The sequence below is a fragment of the Eretmochelys imbricata genome, chromosome 1 (assembly GCF_965152235.1).
Source record: "Eretmochelys imbricata isolate rEreImb1 chromosome 1, rEreImb1.hap1, whole genome shotgun sequence".
Taxonomy (NCBI): Eukaryota; Metazoa; Chordata; order Testudines; family Cheloniidae; genus Eretmochelys; species Eretmochelys imbricata.
The window spans coordinates 78,460,840-78,483,001 of NC_135572.1; the positions used below are offsets into that span (position 1 = coordinate 78,460,840).

General features: G+C 39.9%; 1 protein-coding gene across 1 annotated transcript in view; it reads right to left on the reverse strand.

Annotated features, from left to right (window-relative positions):
• Positions 1-22,162, reverse strand: part of DACH1 (dachshund family transcription factor 1) — a 426,532-nt gene that overhangs the window by 156,080 nt on the left and 248,290 nt on the right. The gene's annotated exons all lie outside the window — the stretch shown is intronic.

Genomic DNA, 22,162 nt, shown 5'->3' on the forward strand with positions numbered 1-22,162 from the left:
GTGTTTCAACCTTACCAGGTTCCTCATGATCCTAGAAGAAACTATTGTTAAGATGCATCCTCTTAACTTCTAATTCTGTTATTATTTACCATAACAGTATATGTTAATGTAAAGCATAATTTCAATGCTTTGATTATCTTGCTAAAAGTTATTGCCACTTTATTTTATGGCATTTTTAATGAGTTAGAACCTTACATTCAGATAAGCTCCTTAAAAGATGGCAAGCCCAGAAGGGTAAACAACCCCCATGGTTACAATATCTTACATTGAAACACTTCCGGCACTTGTAATTCTACTTGCAGTCAACTTTAGGTTGTGATCTTGTCAGCCCACATTTGCTCAGCCATGTTGGACTTGGTCAGTTCTTTGATAAAATACTTTCAAAGAAAAACCAGTTGCTGTAGGAAGGTGTGGTGGTGATTCAATAACTGATACGCATCCCCTCTGAGTCCACAGGGAACAAGTGTTCCAGTGTGGTGCTGGGGGCGTTGTGCTGCTCGTGGTACTGTCTTTCAGATGAAATGTAAAACTGAGTTCTGACAACTTGCAGTCATTAAATATCCCATGGCAGTTTTCACAGGAGTACATGTGTTAACCCATATGTCCTGGCCGTATTCCAAATGCATAATTGCATTCTGCCTACCTAAATTCCCTATGCAGATTCAGCAGAATACAGTACTGTTAATCTTCTGTCCTACCTTGCTACAGCATGCTTTTAAACATGTATTGCCTTTTGCTCAAGAACTGGCTAAACTGACCCATATATAGGCATATCATTCAGAGAGGGTTTTGGGATAATAGGTGAAATACATGTCAGTAATATTTAGATAACTGCTCTGAACAGCATATTTTAAAACATGTACGTGTAAAAAAATGTTTGCAGCAATTTGTTAAGCTAATATTGTTTATTTTTGACAAATCAATTGATGGAAGTCGGATTATATTTCTCAGAATCATTGAACAAAACATCTAGTAATTGATCTACCTGATACTGAGAAAAAGCCAGAAACCTCTATTGGCTAATTCTATCCTGTTTTAATATTTTTCCAATAAAAAAAAGGTAGAAGATGCATTTCCTGCACAAAGTTTAAAGGCAAGTCAGTTAGATGCAATCTAGGAAGGTGTGAACATTTAGAATATATAGAAGGTGAACAGCCAAAAAAACACACCAAACCTCTGGATAATTTGAGGCTCAGCTTTTTTTTTATTCAGATAAAGGACAAATTTAAATGGCCTATCCTCTGAAATTGAAAGATCTTGTTTCAGAACTTTCTGATGAAGAACACTTTTCAGCTGATGAGTGCTACTGATTGTCCTTTAAGGTATTATAATCATCTTCTGCCTTCAGCTACTGTATGGTAGACCTAAATGTCCTTTAATTCTTGCATCATAATCACAGGCTACATTGCTATAGTACTTAGTTGAAGTGAAACCAATGAAGCAGGACGGAAGGCGACTAGGCTGATTGAAATTGGTTTCTGAATTCAGTCAAACGATCTAATCTGTCTCTCTATGTATTCAAGAATGTCAATCACTATGCATCAACTCTAGAAATTAAAACACTGAAACACCATCCAGGTAGGACTATCTTATTTTCCCCTTCTCTAGTCAGGTTTCAATTGCACGGGTCCTCTACAAAATTATATGTATAATTATATGGAGTAAAAGTACTCAGTGGTGATTATGTACAGCCTCTATGAGGGAATTATAGAATTGTAGGCCTGGACGGGACCATGAGAGGTCATCTAGTCCTGTCCCCTGCACTCATGGCAGGCCTAAGTGTTATCTAAACCAGGGGTTCCCCAACTTGGTTCATGGCTTGTTCATGGTAAGCCACTGGTGGGCTGCGAAACGCTCTGTTTCCCTGAGCGTCCGCAAGTACGGCCGCTCGCAGGTCCCAGTGGCCGCTGTTTGCTGTTCCCAGCCAATGGGAGCTGCGGTAAGGGCTGACCCATCCCGCACCGCTTCCCGCAGCTCCCGTTGACCGAGAATGGTGAACAGCAGCCACTGGGACCTGTGAGCGGCAATACCTGTGGACGATCAGGTAAACAAAGTGTCTCGCGGCCTGCCAGTGGCTTACACTGAACAAGCTATGAACCAAGTTTGGGAACCCCTGATCTAAACCATCCCTGATGGGTGTTTGTCTAACCTGCTCTTAACAATCTTCAATGATGGAGATTCCACAACCTCCCTAGGCAATTTATTCCAGTGGGACGGCCTTGTCAAAATAAAATTTTAAATCTTATGGTTACAGCTACCTTTTCATCCAATAACTCTCAGTGATCTGACACAGTGAATCTGGGTTGTATTCACTTGGTTATGGAGTTAAATGTTTCTTACTGTGAGTTTTAAGTCTGCTTTGCAGCTAAAATTGCTCTGATTCAGATGACACTGAGTGCCTCTGTGATGGCAGATCCAAGTCAGGGAGGGGAATGGATAAATTCAATGTCTCCTCCACTTAAGCTACAGGCTTTTTTGCTCACAAAGGCTCTGAAGGTTTCTGAGACCTTAAGACTACAACTGGAGATTTCAACACATGCTGTTCTTGCATAGTAAAAGGCAGAGTCTCTTACCGATGGAGAATGTCAATATCTTGTTTCAGAAGAGCAAGATGTGAGCAAAATTCAAGCAATTCTGAGCCCCATGCTGAAGAAACCATCTCTTCATGATGACATTCTCACTGATCTGTCATGAGCCTTCCTATCTTAATGATGATTACTTAAAAATTGAGAGCATGGCAATGCTGGCAAAACCGGAGATGAAATCCTGGCTCCATTGAAGTCAATGGCAAAACTCCTATTGACTTAATTGGAGTCAGGCTTTCACCCCTGCAGTTCTCAGATCTCCTCTCCTTTCAATCAATTTTAGGCTCAGATAGCTATGAAGAGTGTACTGGTTTCATTGGTTGATGGTTTTCTCCTGGTGATGGACAAATACTAAGGGACAGATCCTCAGCTGGTGTGCATAGATGAACATGCACCTGTTTACACCATCTGAGAATCTAACTGTTAAGTGTCCAGTCTGATATTTTTAGCTCATTGAACTGCTTTGATATCATGACTATGGATTTATTTCAGATAGGGAATGCTTGAGTATATCCTCTCTTTTCTCTGAAAAAAGAACAGGAGTACTTGTGGCACCTCAGAGACTAACAAATTTATTTGAGCATAAGCTTTCATGAGCTACAGCTCACTTCATCGGATGCATCATGAAAGCTTATGCTCAAATAAATTGGTTAGTCTCTAAGGTGCCACAAGTCCTCCTTTTCTTTTTGCGAATACAGACTAACACAGCTGCTACTCTGAAACCTGTCTTTTCTCTGAGAGGACTAAGAGGGTAATACCACATGTTACATAAGAATCACAGGAAAAGAGATGCAGATTGTTCCAGGTCTCTACTCTGTCATAGCCCCCTGTTCAATGTGAATGTGAGGTCACTAGAGGAGACAGCATGTTGTTTTGAGATGTGAGACCACCACAGTATGCTGAGCATACACAACACCATGTCCATCTTTCATCTGACCCACTGGGTACCACTGTTTGATTTTCCTAGTGTCTGTCTAAGACTGGATCTCAGACACAAGCTAGCTATTTGAAACATACTCTGGATACGACAGAAGTGATTCTAGGTGGCTTCTTGGAACAGCAGCAAGATGAGACGATGTAAATAGCTCTCTTTTTGAATGGAGGCATATGTCTGACTTCTATCACAAAGGTTTTCAGTCATGGGATCCTATCAGTTGTCCAGATAGCATCAGTACCCAAGAGTAATTTTTATCACCTATGTGATCATTTCCTGTCAGATAGGAAGTTTATGATTGGTTATGGCTGCGAGTGCACAATGAGATACTTCTTACATAGAGAATATTAATCTAAACTCCACAAACTTCAATGGCTACTACTTAGTTTCCAGGTACAACTCAGGTGTTCCTTTAGTCTTTGAAGTCTTTTATAGCTTGTTTCCTATGTATCTTAAACACTAACTCTCTGTGTTATATCCTGACAGTTGAGATCAGCTGGGATAGCCTTAAACTTGTATTTAGGCTGGTGGCAGGGCACTCAGCTCTAGAAAGCAATTTTACCTCCTTGATCTGATAGAACTTGATACTGAGCTAATTTAGATGTGTTTTGAAACTTGTAGGCCTGATTCTCCTTTCATTCATGCTACTGTAAATCAGGAGTAACTCCATTGACTTCCATAGAATTACACTGATGTAAAATGGATATAAGTGATAAAGAACTAGATACACTGTATTTAAAATAATGCTTGTGCACTTAGAGATTTAAGATGGACATGATGTGTTCATTGAAAAATAAATATGCTTATTTTATATTTAATTTCTTCAACTTTATAGGATTAGAAAGTATTTAAAGTAACTAGCTTCTCTGGGTTGACAAAACTGAATATTTTCAATAAAAAGGTTTTACATTTGGGGGATTAAGGGGTAGAGAAAAGCTCAAGAGTCTTTGGAATATTCTGTGTAAAAGCAGGCAGGTTTGTTTTTTAATAATTTTGTGTATTGAATAACAACAGATTGTGCTAAACTGACAATCCCTTCTCTTCTTCTCCCTCTGACATGCAAACCACCAACACACAAAGGGAGTCACATTCAGAAGGAGATTATGATGCAATGATCTCGTTGTGAATGTTGCATTATGGCTTCAGCAGCGCTGTAAGAGCTCCCTTGGCACTTGTGCTTACAGCAATTTGAATTTCTCTGGCAGCTAGGTATGATTTGTGACATATTTCAGCCTTGTTCTTCATTGAAAGAGAACACTGGCAAGTGCACAAGATATTTACAATGAAGAATGGAAGGGAGAAAACTTAAAGAGGAACATCTGAGATAGACTTTTGTTTTTTCTTAAGGTAATAACCATTGCTTTAGAACAAGAACCAGTTGCCAGGTTATCTATGACAATTTTCTTCAGCATGATAATTTTGTGCCTATTTAGGGGCCTAGTCTGTCATTATTATATGTGTCACTCATGTTAACAGTGATAAGAATTATTATATATATATCATTGGCAGAAAAGAACTCCATTTATATACACCTGAAAAAATCCTTCTAAAGACCATATGACAAGTTTTTGTACAAGCAAAATTAGATTTCCTTATAAATGCACATATAAATCCGTCATTGCACTGCAGGAATCTTAAATAGAGCAAGACAGATTATCTGAATATCCTGGGGGTCACCTTAAACCTTCAAAGAATCAGTGTTTTGAAAAGGTTTGGGGTGCCAGCCAGGAAGGCTTTGAAGTCTGTGCTCTGGATTCCTTAAACCTGGAATGCAAATTTTACTGCCTGCTGACTCAGGTCTCCTGAATTTTAGAACACGCTGGCCAGCTTCCTAAGGCAGACCAGATCTTGTGCAGAGGCTGTTCCCTGCATCCCTTCTGTCATGAGTGCAGTAGAAGAATCATAGGATATCAGGGTTGGAAGGGACCTCAGGAGGTCATCTAGTCTAACCCCCTGCTCAAAGCAGGACCAATCCCCAATATTTGCCCCAGATCCCTAAATGACCCCCTCAAGGATTGAACTCACAACCCTGGGTTTAGCAGGCCAATGCTCAAACCACTGAGTTATCCCTCCCCCCAGTAAAAAGGATCCTGTTTACAAGCTTCTCTGAGACACTCTGAGACTAACAAAGGTTGGTGCCTCCTCTTCCCCCCTCTGCATATGAAACACAATGAAGATATACTAGCTAGCCTTGGGGAATGCAACCAGCTCCACAGTACAGGATATGCTCTGTGCATGAGCATCCCAGAGTGCAGTGAAGTCATGCAGGTTGACCTTGGGTAAGCTTATCTGGAGCAGAATCTTAATGGAGAGGCATGGTACACCCTGGGAAGACATAATGAAACTTCCATTAAAGAGTTTTGCTTAACTGGGATTAGGCTAATAAGGTCTGTACCATATCCAGTAAAATGAATTCACACTTCAATTCACAGGTAAAAATAGCCTGTTGATTAAAACATATTTCTTCCTTTTTGGCCCTGTTTTCTAATTATTTTACCTTATGCAATTGGTTTGGCAAGTCCTTTTGTTAATACAGTTCCTGTTATTTTTAAAGCAACTGATTATATGGCCCACACTTACTATCTGGTACTTAAAACAGAAAAGAATGCACAGTAGAGATCTCATGTTCACCTTTGGGAGGATAAGAGTCTCTATATGGTTATAAATCTTCTACCAGCAGGCCAAGTAAACAATATTTGTATAAATGGGTGTGATACCAATGGTATTTTGCAAGAAACCTTCTTCCCAAGGTAGAAAAATTATGCTTCATTTAAGCTTATCAGGAAGTCTCCTAGGACTTGCCTTAACTAGATAATGTTATTGTGTTTGAAAACAATAATGAAAAGACAAGTTAGGTAGCACAATGTCACACAATGCTGACCACAATGAATTGATCAGAGTAGACCCGGACAAGTCATGTTCAGCATCATGTCAGTTAATCACAATTGACTGATGATGCTGAACATGATTTAGTCGGGCCTATACTGGTTGAGGAGTTGTGGTATTCTTTTTCATTTGCAGAAGTCTTATTCCAGAAGATGTTGAATATCTGGTGAGGTTGAGCCTGTGATCTGCCAAGCATTAGTATCAGCATCCAGTGGTTCTAAAGCAACTTGCAGGATCAGATCTTTAAAATAAGTAGCTGAACAAGCTTTATTCTAAAAATCTATTTTGTGTTTAGTTTTTCTTTACACATTGAGATAGTATTGTAAGTATGTTTTGAAAATATTTATAAGGTTTCTTTTTAGTTTTTATCTACTTTGATTTTAACTAATGTACCCATACCATTTCTAGGTGCATAGACAGGTACTTTGGGTTTGATTTATAAGAAAATGCTACAGTACAACAGGGTATATCATGGTTTTATTATTGATCTCGAACAGAGGACACAGAGCTGCAGCGCAAATTTAATGCATGCTTCAAAAAAAAAAAAAAAAGAGAAGAAAATAACTGGCTGTAGCCGTTAGCTATCCTTTACTAAATATGTACTTCAGTTTTAAATAAACAGTACCAGAAATAAAATGAATAAAAAGCACATAAGAAAACACTAGTTTGATCGTGAGCATAAACTCTGCTCAGTATGAAGAGGGGGTCAAAAACCAAACAAAATATTAGAATATATAAATAATTAACCAGAAGCAAATACTAAAAAAATAACAACATTGTACAAGTTGATAGCACGGCATCATGTAGAATATGACATTCATTTTGGATCACCCTATTTCATGAAAGATATAATGGTAACAGAAAAGGCCCAGAAACAGAAAGTGCAAAAATTTCTGTATGAGAAGACATGAAAAGTGTGGAACTGTTTAGTTTAGGGAGCGTGAAAGGAGACGTATTAGATGTATATAAATAATGAGAGTATAGTAAAGGTAATCCAGGCACATCTATTTACCTTTTTTCACAGAACAAGAACATAGAAATGTTCCAGAAAATTGAAAGGCAACACATTTAAAACAAATAAAAAGAAATGTTTTTTAAACGACCCATAATTAACCCATGGAACTCAATGTGAAAGGCTATCAGTGGGGTCAAATGAAGGATTCAAAACAGGATTAGGCAATTATATTGGTAATAAGAACATCCACACTTAGATTAGATAGCATAACAAATATATGAGATATTTCAACCATTAACTGATGGGAGCTAGGAAGAAACTACCCCTTGCATTTTATTCCATACTTCCTCCAAAGCATCTCATACTAACCATTGACAGGATATCAAACAAAACAGGCCATCAGTCTGATCCAGTATAACAAATCCTTACTATGTTGTCTGAGCAATGATCATCATTGGGGAATGTTTTACATTTAAAGTGTGTTTTTTTAAAAAAATCACATATATTAATAAAAATTCTTTATATAAAGCAGTTTCGTTAAAAATAATTAAAATGTATGGTTACATTAACATTGTCCTTTAGGGTTTTTTAGGGAAAAATATGTATTTAAAGAGTAATACTATACAATGTTGTATATTTTAGGATTTAGAACATAATTGTCAGGTGTGTCTCTCTGTACAATAGCTCAGCAATTATGAAAAGTTTAAATTGTTTAATATGTCTACTTATAAGAAACATCCAAAGAGGGGTTTTTAAAAAAAATCCAACTGAAATAATTTTAAAACAAAATTGGCATAATTTAATGTCTGTTGTGTCTAGTTGTAGTGCAGTGTTTAGTCCTTATTTAAACAGTTTCTTTCTTTTTTTACTTTACAGAAAAATAAATACTGACATTCATTTCAGTTAGCAAGAAATTTCTCAACTTCCTTTGGTGCTTACATGCAAGAATATTTCCGACCTCATCTCTGCATGTTATTTTATCTTTCAGTGGTAATTAACAGAGTCTTAATCTGGCTAATGTTAATGACCACTGTTCTTTCTTTAAATCCCAGTTAAACCAAGCTTATTAAAGGCCAATTAAAGAAAGTCTTATGTGATCTGAATAACACTGTGACCAATTTTTTTTTTTTTTTTACAGCTATAACTCTTTATTTTGGCTGATAAGTGTGGTTAAAACTTTTCATTGTGTGGTCTTTTTATGTTTTTTTTTTTTAAATATTATAAATGACTTGTCAGCGGGAAAACACCTGTCTCGGGGGAGAAAAATCCAAGAGATAAGTAAAAATGGTAATATTCAGATTGTCTCATATTTTTGACAGTCAACTTCTGATTTTATTCTTCTTCAAATATGAAAAAGCTACTAAGCAGCAATATGCAGTTGCCTGAAGCAGTACTGGCAGAGCTGGTTGTCATCACTGACCAGGAAGAAGCAGGGACAGGAGATGCTGGTCTTAAAGACTCATATTCTGGGTGTAATCTAATTCCCATACTGGGAAGCCGGAGGGGTTCGCCAGGGTGGAGATTCTCATTATCCACTAGCTATATCAACAGAACTATTAACACTAATTACACAAAGATAATACTCATAACCTTTGTAATATTTACAGGTTTGAAGACAAGGCTCAGTCTGAAGAGAAAGGAGAAGCTCTGGACTCTGGAGTATCCGACTCAGGCATGAAGCGGTAAGATGGAACTAGAGAGGTGATCGGTCCACCCCAACACTTATACCCAGAGTCCAGAGGCAGACCAAGAATTCTCTTGTCCCAGGCACAGGGTGTGCATTCGTACCCACAATGGAATACACATAGGAACCAGCACTTACTCAAGAACAGCCATACTGGGTCAGACCAAAGGTACATCTAGCCCAGTATCCTGTCTTCCGACAGTGGCTAATGCCAGGTGCCCCAGATGGAATGAACAGAACAGATAATCACCAAGTGATCCATCCCAAGTTACCCATTCCCAGCTTCTGGCAAACAGAGGTTAGGGACACCATCCCTGTCCATCCTGGCTAATAGCCATTGATGGACCTATCCTCCATGAACTTATCTTTATCACTATTCACTTTATCATTTGAAGAAAAACAACAATTTAACAACCCAGTACCAAGTACCAAGCAGAAAAAGAGAAAAACTCTTCTCGTTATTTCATTGGGGGAGGGGGAAACAGGGCAGATATTCCATTTTACCCAAATATGGAAAAGTTCAAAGGGCTCTTTGGTTTAGGGACACTCAAGCAGACTTTTTTCTGCTTAATTGAACACAGTCTTGGACTCTGGCCTTTTAAACTTATATTTAGGGTGACCAATCTGAAGTTAACCAGAAAGACCTGGTGCTTTGTTATAGAACCCACACATAGTTGAGATTTCGCTCTTTGCTTAATTTCACGATTGCTTTCCCTCCCATTTGTATGGAAGCTGCAGTTCATAGTCCCACTTTGACCCCTAACCATTAAACAAACTATTATTTTCCAAAAATCCAAACATTTTAAAGGAATGCTACAATGTATTATAGCCAGTCACCACAGGGCAGGGCTCCCATGTATTCCACAGCACAACAAACCAAATTCCATGGTGACAACTGCTAAATTCTTCAGCAGCATTCCCCAAATTCCATGGCAACATTAATGGATTGTGTTGCTAAGAAATACCCTTCACTCCCATCTTCTCACTCCCACACAAACACACTTGGAGCTGGCTCATAGCTGAAAATACCACTGATATAAAATTAATTGATGATTATTTTAACAATAATCAAGGACAATCTTTTTTCACTATGCTGCTCAGATGGCTTAACACTAGCAGTGTTATTTTAAGGCAGCCTGACTCAGAGTGGTCATTCCCCCACTATGACGCCCGAGAAGACGGGACCTTTAGCCAGCTTCAGCTGCTAATATGTCCAGTTCTTCAGGTCTCAGTTGTTACCCCTTTTACCTAGCTGCTAACCAGTCTCAGGCTCTAACTCACCTTTTCCCTCAAGCCTGGCCCCATGGAACAGTACAAGGATCATGCATATAGTCTAATTAACTCCCCCTTATGGAATAAACTCAAGAGCAAGAGATAGGCAGGTCCCAGCAGCGAAGGAAGATAGTAAGCAAAATGTTGGATGGCATTCTGAATTCTGCAGTATCCTGGGAAAATGCCATTTTCTGCAGTGGTGGAATTGTGAAGTTCACAGAGCCCTTACTGACATGAATGGCACAGTTAACACCTCTTAGAGCTATTATTTCAAGCTGTCTGTGGCATCTGGCAGGAAACACTATATTTAGTTTACCTTCAGTTCACATTTTCAAAACTATCTCTGCAGCCATCATGGCTGCAAACATAACTTACAAAAAATAAATTAATAAACGTAAATCTCTTACTCTGAGACAAAATTCTGCACAAGAGGTTAATTTCACAACAAATTGTGTGGTCACAGAATCATGGAATACCTGGGGCCCTGCTATAGGAAAAGCCATGCCACTAGCTATAGTCATCTGTATGGTATGGAAAGCAAATAAAGCAAAACAGAGGAAGAGACAAAGTGGGGTCAGGGAAAAGAGGAAAGAGGAGAGTACACAGTACTTGTATTCCAGTATTGAGACTGAGGTCAGTGTTTAGTGTAAAACAGTCCAAGTCCAGGAGAGACTGAACCACTGGGGCCCCAGGACATTGCCCATAGAGAAAATTAGAAAAAAAACCCAAAACCTATCAAAGTAAAATAAACTTACCTTTCTCCAGTTATGGCTGCAGCGATAGTCTCTTAAGATAACATAGAGGTGAAGGATATAAGCATTAATTCAGAGTTTGGGGAAAGACACTGTCACTATGGCTTTGAGATCTGCTGACGTGTGGAGTTGCTATAATGTTGTCTAATGTAGGTGCTCCCATTCCTTCATATCAGTGAAGCATTTATGATTGCTTATAGGTAGGAAAATCAGGATACAAGATCTAGAGTTGTAAAATGTGTTGGACTAGGAATTATCTATATTTATTCCTTTCCAGTCATCTAGCCATCATTGCCATGCAGATGACCAGGTATCTCTCTTTGCTGGTCACCAGACATTCTCCTATATTTCTGGTTTTGCAGCTATCTGTTTCTTCAAAGATCTTTCCTCAGCCATTAAGTTAGGATATTTTCTGTTCTAGTTTGGCATCTAATAACAAGCCAGTTCACTCTCAGGATCAGAAACAGCAATATCCCACTGAAAACTTGCTTGCAGTTTATGTAAAGCTACTGTGTCTGTGCCTTATGCCCCCCATCCGGTTAAAAAGGTTAAAAAGTTGCACAGCAACTTCAAAAAGAAAAGGAGTACTTGTGGCACCTTAGAGACTAACCAATTTATTTGAGCATGAGCTTTCATGAGCTACAGCTCACTTCATCGGATGCTCAAAGCTTATGCTCAAATAAAGTGGTTAGTCTCTAAGGTGCCACAAGTACTCCTTTTCTTTTTGCGAATACAGACTAACACGGCTGCTACTCTGAAACAGCAACTTCTGTTTTCCAGATCCTCCATTTTGGATATAGGACAATATATCTCAGACCGGTAACAAGGAGTAAATTTTTAACTGTGAGAGTAATTAGCCATTGGAACAATCCACCAAGGGTCTTGGTGAATTTTCCAAAACTGACAATTTTGAAATCAAGACTGTATGTTTTACTAAAGAAGAGGTTCTAGATGTTATTTTGGGGAAATTCTATGGCCTGTGTTATATAAGAGGTCAGAATACATCAGGGGAGGCCAAATGGCAGTTTGCAAGACACATGTGGCTCTTTTACAGTTAAAGTGCAGCTTGTGGAGTCCCCACCCCTCTACCATTCTCTGCCTACCAGATTGTGGCGGGGAGCTCAGGGCTTCTGCCCTGCGGTGGGGTGGTGGGGCTAGTGGCTTCTGCCAGAGACAGCTGGTGCCTGCTGAGAGTGTGGGGGCACAATTTAAAGGTTCCCCCACACAGTTTGAGTCACGCCTCCCGACATAGCCCCCCTTTTACCCTCAGTGGCCATTTCCTGCAGCTCCCAGACACGGCATGGGCAGGCAGCAGCAAAGAACTGGGAGCTGCAGGGAGTGGGCACTACTTTAGCTTTGTGTGGAGAGACAGGAGCTGCTGCCTCTTCCCATGGCCACAGCTCCCAGCTTGCCTTCTCCAGCAGCTGCCCTGAAGGGAGGGACCCTGGCAGCCCCATGTGACTGAGTGGAGCCAAAAAAGCCTGGCAAAAATCTGGGTGGGCATGAGACCCCCATGCGTTGCCTTTGGTTTCTGCCCAGCGGAGAGGGAAGTTTCAGGGTTTCAGCTCTGTGGGGTGCTCCTGCTGGGGCTCAGCACTTCAACAGGAGTGGGGCTGAAGTGCCAAGCCCCGGCAGGTGCCTCCAATGAGGCAGAAGCCCTGAGACCCCCTACCCTACAGGGCTGAAACATGGAGCCCTGGCAAGCAGGTCCCATGGGGCTGAAGTCCCAAGCCCTGGCAGGAGCACTCCAGCCCTCAAACTTCTGAAGATTGTCGTATGCGACTTAGAGGGTCAGTAATTTTGGCCACTCCTGGAATAGATTATCACAATTTTCCTTATGGCCTTGGAATCTATGAATCTGTTGCTTTTTCATACAGGGGTCTGTGTCTATATGTAGAATAGATCTCCCTTTCCCTTTCTAATTCCACCAATCTTTTTCGGACATTATATTTAAAAAGAATCCTGGCAATTGAAGTCTTTAGGGGAGGCATATTAGTTACCAGGATTTGCCATGATAAGGAATGTTCTGTCCAGTATGTTGAGGGCAGCTGGAGCAGCAAGTACACTGTCACTTTCCATTGCCATAACCACAGTAGCTGTTAGACTAGCTGGGGGTGGGGGCAGTTTCCTCTTCAGAGTTCTCAACAGCAAGTTTAGTCTGTTTGAATATCACTGCATTTAAGGGATTGAGCAAGTGGAAATGCATGTAGAAAAGGCCTCAACCCATGTCACTAGGCCTCCATCCAAACATCACCTTAAACGACTTTCATATACTGTATATTACAACCAAAAACGACATAAAAAATAGGTTGCACAATCAAACACTCAAAAGCTAGGAAATGCCAGAATTAACATTGCCTGTGCAACCTTGCTCTGGTCCCCTTGTGCGTATGCATTATGATACAGACTTTTCCTACATAATCACACACTATATTTTGCCACCCAGTCTCAATCAGTGCACAGAATAGACAGTGCTCACTAAAGGAGCAGCTAATCAATATTTTATTTTATCCTCATTGTTTAATGTGTAGCCCAATGCCTTATTTGTTGTACACTATTCAAACCCAGCTCTAAATATAGGATTATTAATACCCTCCTGGGGGCTTCTGTGGCTTGCATAACTATGGTATCTGAGTTTCACAAACATTCATGTATTCATTTTCATAGCAATCAGGTAAGAATAGATGGTATTATCTTAGTTTTACAGATGGGCAACTGAGACACAGAGAGATGATTTAGTTGGGGTTGGTCCTGCTTTGAGCAGAGGGTTGGACTAGATGACCTCCTAAGATCTCTTCCAACCCTAATCTTCTATGATTCTATGAGATTAAAACCAAAATTATCAGTTGTGTCCACTAATTTTGGGTATCCAGTCTGAGACACCTAGGACCTGATTTGTGCCAACCATTTTTTTAAAATAGGCTTTATACGTTCAATGCACAGCTCCAGCTTCAGTTGCAGTTGTGAGCATTCAGCATTTCTGCAAATCTGATCTCAGATGTCTCATATTATGCATCCAGAAAATGAGGAACACAAAATTAGAGGTGACCTGTGAAATTCTCCAGGGAGCCGCTCAACTTACTTAACCTTCTCTTCCCTGCGTCATTCAACACAAACCTTCCAACTTCTGCAAGAAATGAGGCAGGAGTCCTACAGACAACACCCTCCTTTATAACACAAACTTGATTCATTCCTCGAACACTGTCTATCCTAGGCACTAAATGAGGCAGTGATCCTATGGGGGAAAAACAGTGTGTGATCATATACAAACTATATCATAAGGCAGATGCACAAGGGGGCCTCTGCAAACCCCTTTCACCTTGGCTCTTATTCCCCCTCCCACCACATATTCCTCACCACTCCACATTCCTCACCCCTTTGCATTCAGATCAAGCTGCCTCTGCTTTTTCCTGAGCACTAGTGCAGGGAGGGGTCTCAAGAGCACAGGAAAAACAGCTCAGTGCCACAGCAGCCCCCCAGAACTCTAAGGAACAATTACATGGAAAGTCCTGAGCAGTCCCTGTAGCTCCGGGATGGAGCACGCTGAAGTAGATCGATAGGGATGGTGCATGAGCAGTCCAGCTAGTGCATAGGAACTGTGAATGGATGGAGCATGTCCAGTGCAGATGGAATCTTCAGAGAATTTAGCTGCTGAACTCTTATGAACATCTAGTAAAAATGAGACTGTGTAAAGGCTCATATAGGCAAATTTGGGCAGTTTTTCACAAGAACAGAAAAAGGGACATCTTTGTTACTTTGCACTGCCCCCCTCCTCCCACCAAATTCAAGTCTCTGTTCCATGGTGGTGATAGAAATTCTCAGTAAAATGGTTGTAAGAATTTTTCTAACATGGGCAAACCAACATATTTTGCCTTATCCTCATTCTCAAAGCAGCTGAACCAATTACTAGACTAACTCCTGTTGGTAAGAGAGACAAGTTTTCAAGCTTGCACAGAGCTCTTCTTCAGCTTGAAAGCGTGTCTCTCTCACCAACAGAAGTTGGTCCAATAAAAGACATTACCTCACCCACCTGGCCTCTCTAATATCCTGTTTCAGAGTAACAGCCGTGTTAGTCTGTATTCGCAAAAAGAAAAGGAGTACTTGTGGCACCTTAGAGACTAACCAATTTATTTGAGCATGAGCTTTCGTGAGCTACAGCTCACTTCATCGGATGCATACCGTGGAAACTGGGAATATCCTGGGAATAGCACAGCTACAACAACACTGCATACAACATTACAAAGAATGTAACTCGTAAACATATGTTTTGAATAAGGTGTTTGTGATGCTACCACCTGATGAGCAGGAAAGATTCAGCATCGTTAATTTGGTATAGGCAACTCGTCATAACTGATTAGCCTAGTTAATCAATACATAATAGGAACACTGATAAATGGCAAGATAGCTCCCACTGTCACATAATCTACCAGGTCTACAGTTCCATACACCCAACAGCTGAATAATGTGGCCAAAGTTGCAAGAACCCAAATGCCTTTAAATTATAGGGAAATTCAGGCCCTCACACGTATGTATTATATCTGTGGCTGCTAATAAGACTTCCCTGTGTTTATTCTGCAGTTCACATACAGAGATCCCGTTCCTTATCCTGACCTTAATTCACCACCTGGAACGACTACCACTCAATATCTGATTTTACATCCACCATATGGTATAGTATTTACTAGGTAGGCAATAGTCTCACATGCTCATACCTTTCTGAAAAAAAAATCTTTTGGGCTGAAGTTTTCCATTCTTAGCTCAAAGATGATGTTTTGTAAGCCCTGGCCAATATCAATTCACATATTTTTGAACTAGAAGAGAGAACGAAAATGCATTTTATTCTGTAAAAAGATTAAGACTTTCTGCATCTCCTTAACTCAGTGATGACTCTACTTTCTGCAAGTTGAAATTTTACAAAAACCAAGACCAGAGTTATAAATGACTAAAATATTAGTTTCTATCCCATACAGCATGAAATGTTCACTACATTCAAATTTATCAAGCTGGACTGTGGGAAAATGTAAATATAAAATATGTAGTTTTGTGCTAATATTTCCCAACAGATTTTTACAGTTGCTTAAGTACAGAATAAAATTAGTAGATAAAGTAATATTTTAAAATCCTCTTGAAAAGGAAAAAAATCAAATACCAAAACCTTGTGTTAATCTAATGTTGAGGTTATAATTTTTGGCTACAGTTCTGCAATTTGATCCATGCAGATGAACCTGTATGCCTGTGTAGATCTCATAAGAATTTTATTTATATGTAGCATATAATACCTATGGAGTATTATTAGTTGCACTATTATGTGTACTATTCATCATTATAAACAATAGGCTCAATTCAACCCTTGAATATACATACATGTTTCCAACTTGCTTCAATGGGAATTGCACAGATGTACCAAAAGGTAAGAATTAGTGCGTGCATGCAAATTCCATGAGTTAATGTTACTAAAAGGTTCTTAGAGTTTGCACCTGATGTCTTAAATATCCAAAATATTTTCCTTAGTGTTTCACTAACATGCATTTACATTCACAGACACACGATTTCTCTGGTCTCCGGTCCTCTCAACAAGAAAGAGAAGGGATGGAGTATGGGAAACATTTTTCTTGCCAATGAGGTAGGGTGTCCGGAGAACTGCTTCGCCTTCAGAATTAAGTGCATTGATAGAAATGAGCTCATCCCCTGGGAATGCAGAGTTTAAAAGGGGAACCCTGTGCCTAAAGCCTCCCTTTTACACGGAGCAGACTGAGATTGCACCTACTCTCCCACCCCTTTAGGTGATAAAATACCAGGTTTGGTCAGGACCTACTATAGGCATTATGCTAGCTGCCCCTTTTTTAAGGGGGGTAGTGAGGCCTTACTGAAATTTCAGGAGGTGGGCAGGGGCAAGCCCACCTGCTTCTAAAGGCCCCTCCCCCAGCCATGTGGGAGGAGCCACCGGACCCGGGACTCAACTAAATACAGGGGACAACTAAGAAATAACTGGGCAGGGAGTGGAGGTCACAGGTTCAAAACTAGGGATCCAGAGAGGGACGCCAAGCAGAGAACCCCGACAGCGCCCACTGCTCCTCAAAGCTGTCTAGGGAACCACCGAATGCTGCCCAAAGGAACTCTGCCCAGATATGTGAGACAAGGGAGGAACAGAAATAGTCCCCACAGTAACAGAGCACATCCCTGTCCAATATCCTCCTCCTGGTATTATAGATGGCCACCTTGGCCAGACTCAGGAGGAGTTTGATGAGGTGGTTTTGCAATTTCATGGGGCCACAGACAAGGTTGTGTAAATATAAAGAGGAGAAGGGCATATATATAATAGGGAGAAGGGCAGCCAGAACCTCAACAGGAGGTTCTGGAGGAGCCGGAATAGGAGCTGCAACCTGGCACATTCTAGATAGGCATGCGCCAGGTTCTCCCTCACGCTGCAAAAGGGGCAGGCACTGGGATGGGGATGAACTGCGACAAGTTCATGCCCATGCTCACGAAGGAGCCGCCAACCGATATCCCCAGTGGGCTGTGGGACCAGGGTGGAATATAGGCTGGCCCACCGGGTTTCCTCATCCTCTACAGGTACTAGGTCCCACCACTTGGTATTGGGGAAGGACACAAGGGTGAGGAAGTAAAAAGTGTGGAGCATGAGCATATAAAGTTGTTCTCTTGGCGTGGTTCGGAAAGGAACCGGCTGCAGGGCGCTCAGCCAGTTTGGGTTATGGAAGGGAGAGGGCAAAGGGGGCTCACAGGGCAGGGGCCCAATTAAAAAGTCTTGAGGGCCTGGGGTAAGAGGAGGGCATGGAGCATCCTCTCGCAGGACACGCTCAAGAAAAACCCGAGAGGTGGGTGATAAGGCTTCCCCCACCTCCTGGAGTATGTGCAGGGGGGACTGAAGGGTGGAGAGCACCATGCACTGGCCAAGCACTCGGGGATCCACCCAGTCCCCCCGTCGTAGTCCAGGAGGTCTCCAATTCTGGTGGTTTCTGCCAGGACCAGCCTCCAGCACACCAAGGGGGAATCTGCCACCTGCACACAAAGATGGGGAATGTGTAACAGGGGCTTGATGAGGAGGTTTGCCCCCTTGGTGGCCACCACAGACATGCTTACCAAGAGCAGCTTCCAGATCCAGAGAAGGTCCTGGTAGGAGACTGGCAGCTCAGAGGGGTCTCGTGAAAAACCCCTCAGATGGAGAAAAAAGAGCCACCGGTCATATCAGAGCCCTCAAAGGCAGAAGAGGATGGTAAGGTCACAGCAATGGATTTGCTAGAGGGACCTGGATGGAAAAAGAGGGGGACCTGGTAAAAGTCCCCTGGGTAATTACGGAATAAACATGGGGTTACCTGCACTATACACTGTTATCTGCCGGGTAGTCCCAGACATCTAATAATAAAGTTGTGGCTGATTAAACCCACGTCAAATGTCTCCTGTCCTTCTTTTGGTATAGCCAGGCAATAGAATCAAGCACTGTCTAGAAGACCTCTACTCAAAGTACCCATTTCTAGTAGATTGGCAGCATTTTAAACCAGCGCTCACTCACACCAAGCATGATTGTAGTGTACATAGTAGATAATCAAGATTCCGAGAAAAAAGGTGATGCACATGAAAAACAAAATTCCATTTTATTTTAAACACAGACTTCACCATCTCATTCTAAACATTAGTTTCACAGAAGATCACAGACTAGAAAATTAATATCATGAGTAATCCATAGGCCACAATTGGCTAATTTAAGGCTCTAATGTGTATTTGTTTTCTGTATAAATTTGTCTCTTATCATTCTCAATAAGACACTCAACACCATAAAGAGAAGGACATTACCAGCAGCATTTTCAATCATGGGAGCTATATATTCAAGTGCAATCAATAAACACCACACAGGGCCTGACAAACAACTAGTCAGAGAAATCATTTTTCTCAGATACTTAGCACTATCCTTTTAAAGTAATTGCTTTTGGTCAATGTTACTTGTTATAATTTGGTCTGCTCTTTTGCCGAAATAGAATAGATGTATAATTTCCATTAATATGTCAGCTATCTATGTAGGTTTCCAAAGTGCATATTCCACACAAAAAAAGTAGAATTTTTGTTTCAACTTCTGTCAACTGACAAAGAACTCTAAAATAGTATAGAATAGACAATACCACCCAATCCATGCTAAAATGTAATTTTAAGAAACTGATTATTGTACATAACATAGGACATCTTCTTACATCCTGTGCAAAAATATTGACTTTCGTGAACAGACAGACAAGACTTTGGCCCAGTGATTCAATGGCAGGAAATAGCATCAGCACATAAAGATGCTCAAAATGATGCTTAAAATAATGAAATCAATACTAATGGAGCACAGCCAGGTTTATCTATAGCTTGTTTTACTGAACTTAAAAAAAAAAGAAATCTTATTTCTAAAACCCTGTTTCTGACACAGCAAGGGAATTGTTCCTTTGTGCCAAGTGATCATTTGAATATCTAATGTCCACAAAATACTGAAAATACACACAGTTCAGTAGGTAACCGTAGAGCTAGGATACCAAATTAGATTAGACTATACATAGAACACATCTTTTCTGTTGTAGGGTGGCCTCAGAAACTGCCTAGTTATGCTTTGTAGTAAATGTTCTGGAAGGCTGCCAAGGCACTTCCAAACATTTCTGAGTTCACTTTTCCAAAGAACTCTTTTAAAAATCAATTAGTAGTGAAAGTCTTTCAAATGCAACTGTTTTAAAATGTCAAGCTTGTATTTCTCTTTTTTTCCTTGCTGGGCATCGATAACAATATTTTGAAACCTTTATATTAAATTGATCGTATTCTGTAATTAAGCCTGTAAAGAGAACAATGTGTGCAGGGGGTTTAAAATGTATATAACACGAGGGTCATTCTTTATCAGAAAATAAATAAATAAGGGAGAGAGAGAGATGCTGTAATTTTCTTAAACAAGAATACCCCAGACGTTTGTATTGATCTCAGGATGATAAATGTTTTTATCATTACAGGGCAACTGCAGAAAAAATAAATACCCCATGCAGAAATTCCTGCATTGAAATATTTTAAAACCGTACTGCACAAGTGTTTTAGAAGATCAATTATAAGTATTAGAGAGGAAGATGCAGTTGGTGACAGAGAGCAGGAAGATTACTACTTTATATTTTATTTATAAAAATGTAGAAAATGAACAAATGCAACATGGAACGCTCTCACCTAGGCTTTCCAATTAAAAGGATCTTTTCAAATCATGGAATTTATCATTGCTCTTTGCATCACAGCCAAGTAGATATTTTGGCTTTCCTGTGGTGTGACACACATGACATAAGACAGATCTACCTTATTATGGAAAAGTTAAATGTATATATTATACCTCTGTCACATATTTTGTGATTACTGTTTTGTTCAGCTAATTACCCAAAAGGCTTACGTACATAGTAATGAATTGAAATCAGTTCTTTATGTGTAACACATTTATATTAATTGGTTTGTCCTTTCAAGTTGTGTTTATCTCTTCATTTCCATCACAGTTTCAAAGGTCACTCAGTTCCATTTATAAATCCAACATGACAGAGATTAGTAAAAGAAAAAAAAAGGAACTAAATGAGTGCATCATCACACAATCACACATCTCACAATTCATTTGTCATATTAATAAATAATGCTGTCAAATGCTTACTGGGAAGTTTGTTTGCCATCATCAAAAATATTTTTGTCTAGATAAACTGTGCTGATTAAGTTATGTATTAAAAAATATTGAGGATCAGTGTATTACACTTTCGTCCCCTGGACCCAAGCTTGATTGAAATCTGAATGTTTTCAAAAATCATTCTATGTTCCTGCACTAATTAAGTTCACCACACAAGCAATACTCTCTATGGTGACTGCAGAACAAGGCACTATACCTCCAAAAGCCTCAAGATTAATTTCTAATATACACAAGAATCCTAATTATTTACTTTGCAATCTCACAGAAGAACAGAAGATCCGGTTGCATCAGTGAAATCAACCAGGGACGCTGTAAGGCTGAAGTAGCTAAAAAGGAATCTACAGTTACTAGTTCCACAAAGTTTCTCAGATGTATTTATTTTGGCTTAAGCTATGAAGTAAATCAAAAGTTGTATTCTAATGTAAATGTTTTTTTCTAAATGAGCAACTAATCACTAGATGTTGTGTTACATGTGTGACAGAAATATACAAACTCTTATTTTAATCAAGCCTTCTCTAAGGTCTCTTTGGGTAACATTTCTAAAAATACCTAAGTGAGTTAGGAGTCTAAGTACCATTTTAAAAGCAACGGGCATTTAGGAGCCTATGGTTCATGGAAAGCCAATGATAGTGTCAGTTTCAAGGTATTCAACCCTCTATAGTCATACAAAAGCTCTTTATCTTTTTTTTTTTTAAGTGTCATGAGTTTTTTGTCTTCTGAACTGATGATGTCAGTGTGCAGCTTCTGTCAGTGAGAGACACATCGGAGAGTGAGAGGGGTCAAAATGAAAGAAAAAATGGCAAGTGTACAGCACTGGAGAGTAGATCAAAAAAAGGGCTCCCCTCCCCCTGATGCTGTTCCCTTATAAAATGGGTATCTCATTAGCCAGCCAACCCCCAGAACTTGAAAGCAACACTGGAAATTAACCAATGGTATTCTTCCTAAAAAAGAAGGGCAGCCATTGGCCACTGGCCACTGTGACCTGTCTTTGGGTCAACTCTGAGCCCCTGACCCTAACTGAATTGAATGACCTAGAATGTATACTGAATGCATCTGAAAACCCAAGAGAAGGAAAACATTTTGAAAATATACTTTATAAGGATTTTTTTTTTCCTTAATGGCATTGGTTTAAAAAAAAAAAAAAAACATCTAGAAAGTGCCATAGGGAAAAGTACGTGAGGACATGAGATATCTAAAGCAATGCCAACAATCTGATTAGATTTTTCTTTATCTAGAATAACTTTTCTAGGTATTTTCAATACTTTTTTATATAAAGGTGAAAGAAATTGAGGCGGGAAATAATCTATAAATAGCAAATTAGCAAACTTTATGATAACCAAGAATGCTTCTTTATAAAACTGTCAGCATTTTGTTCAGGCTGGACAAATCTTGGTTTTGATTTTAGAATA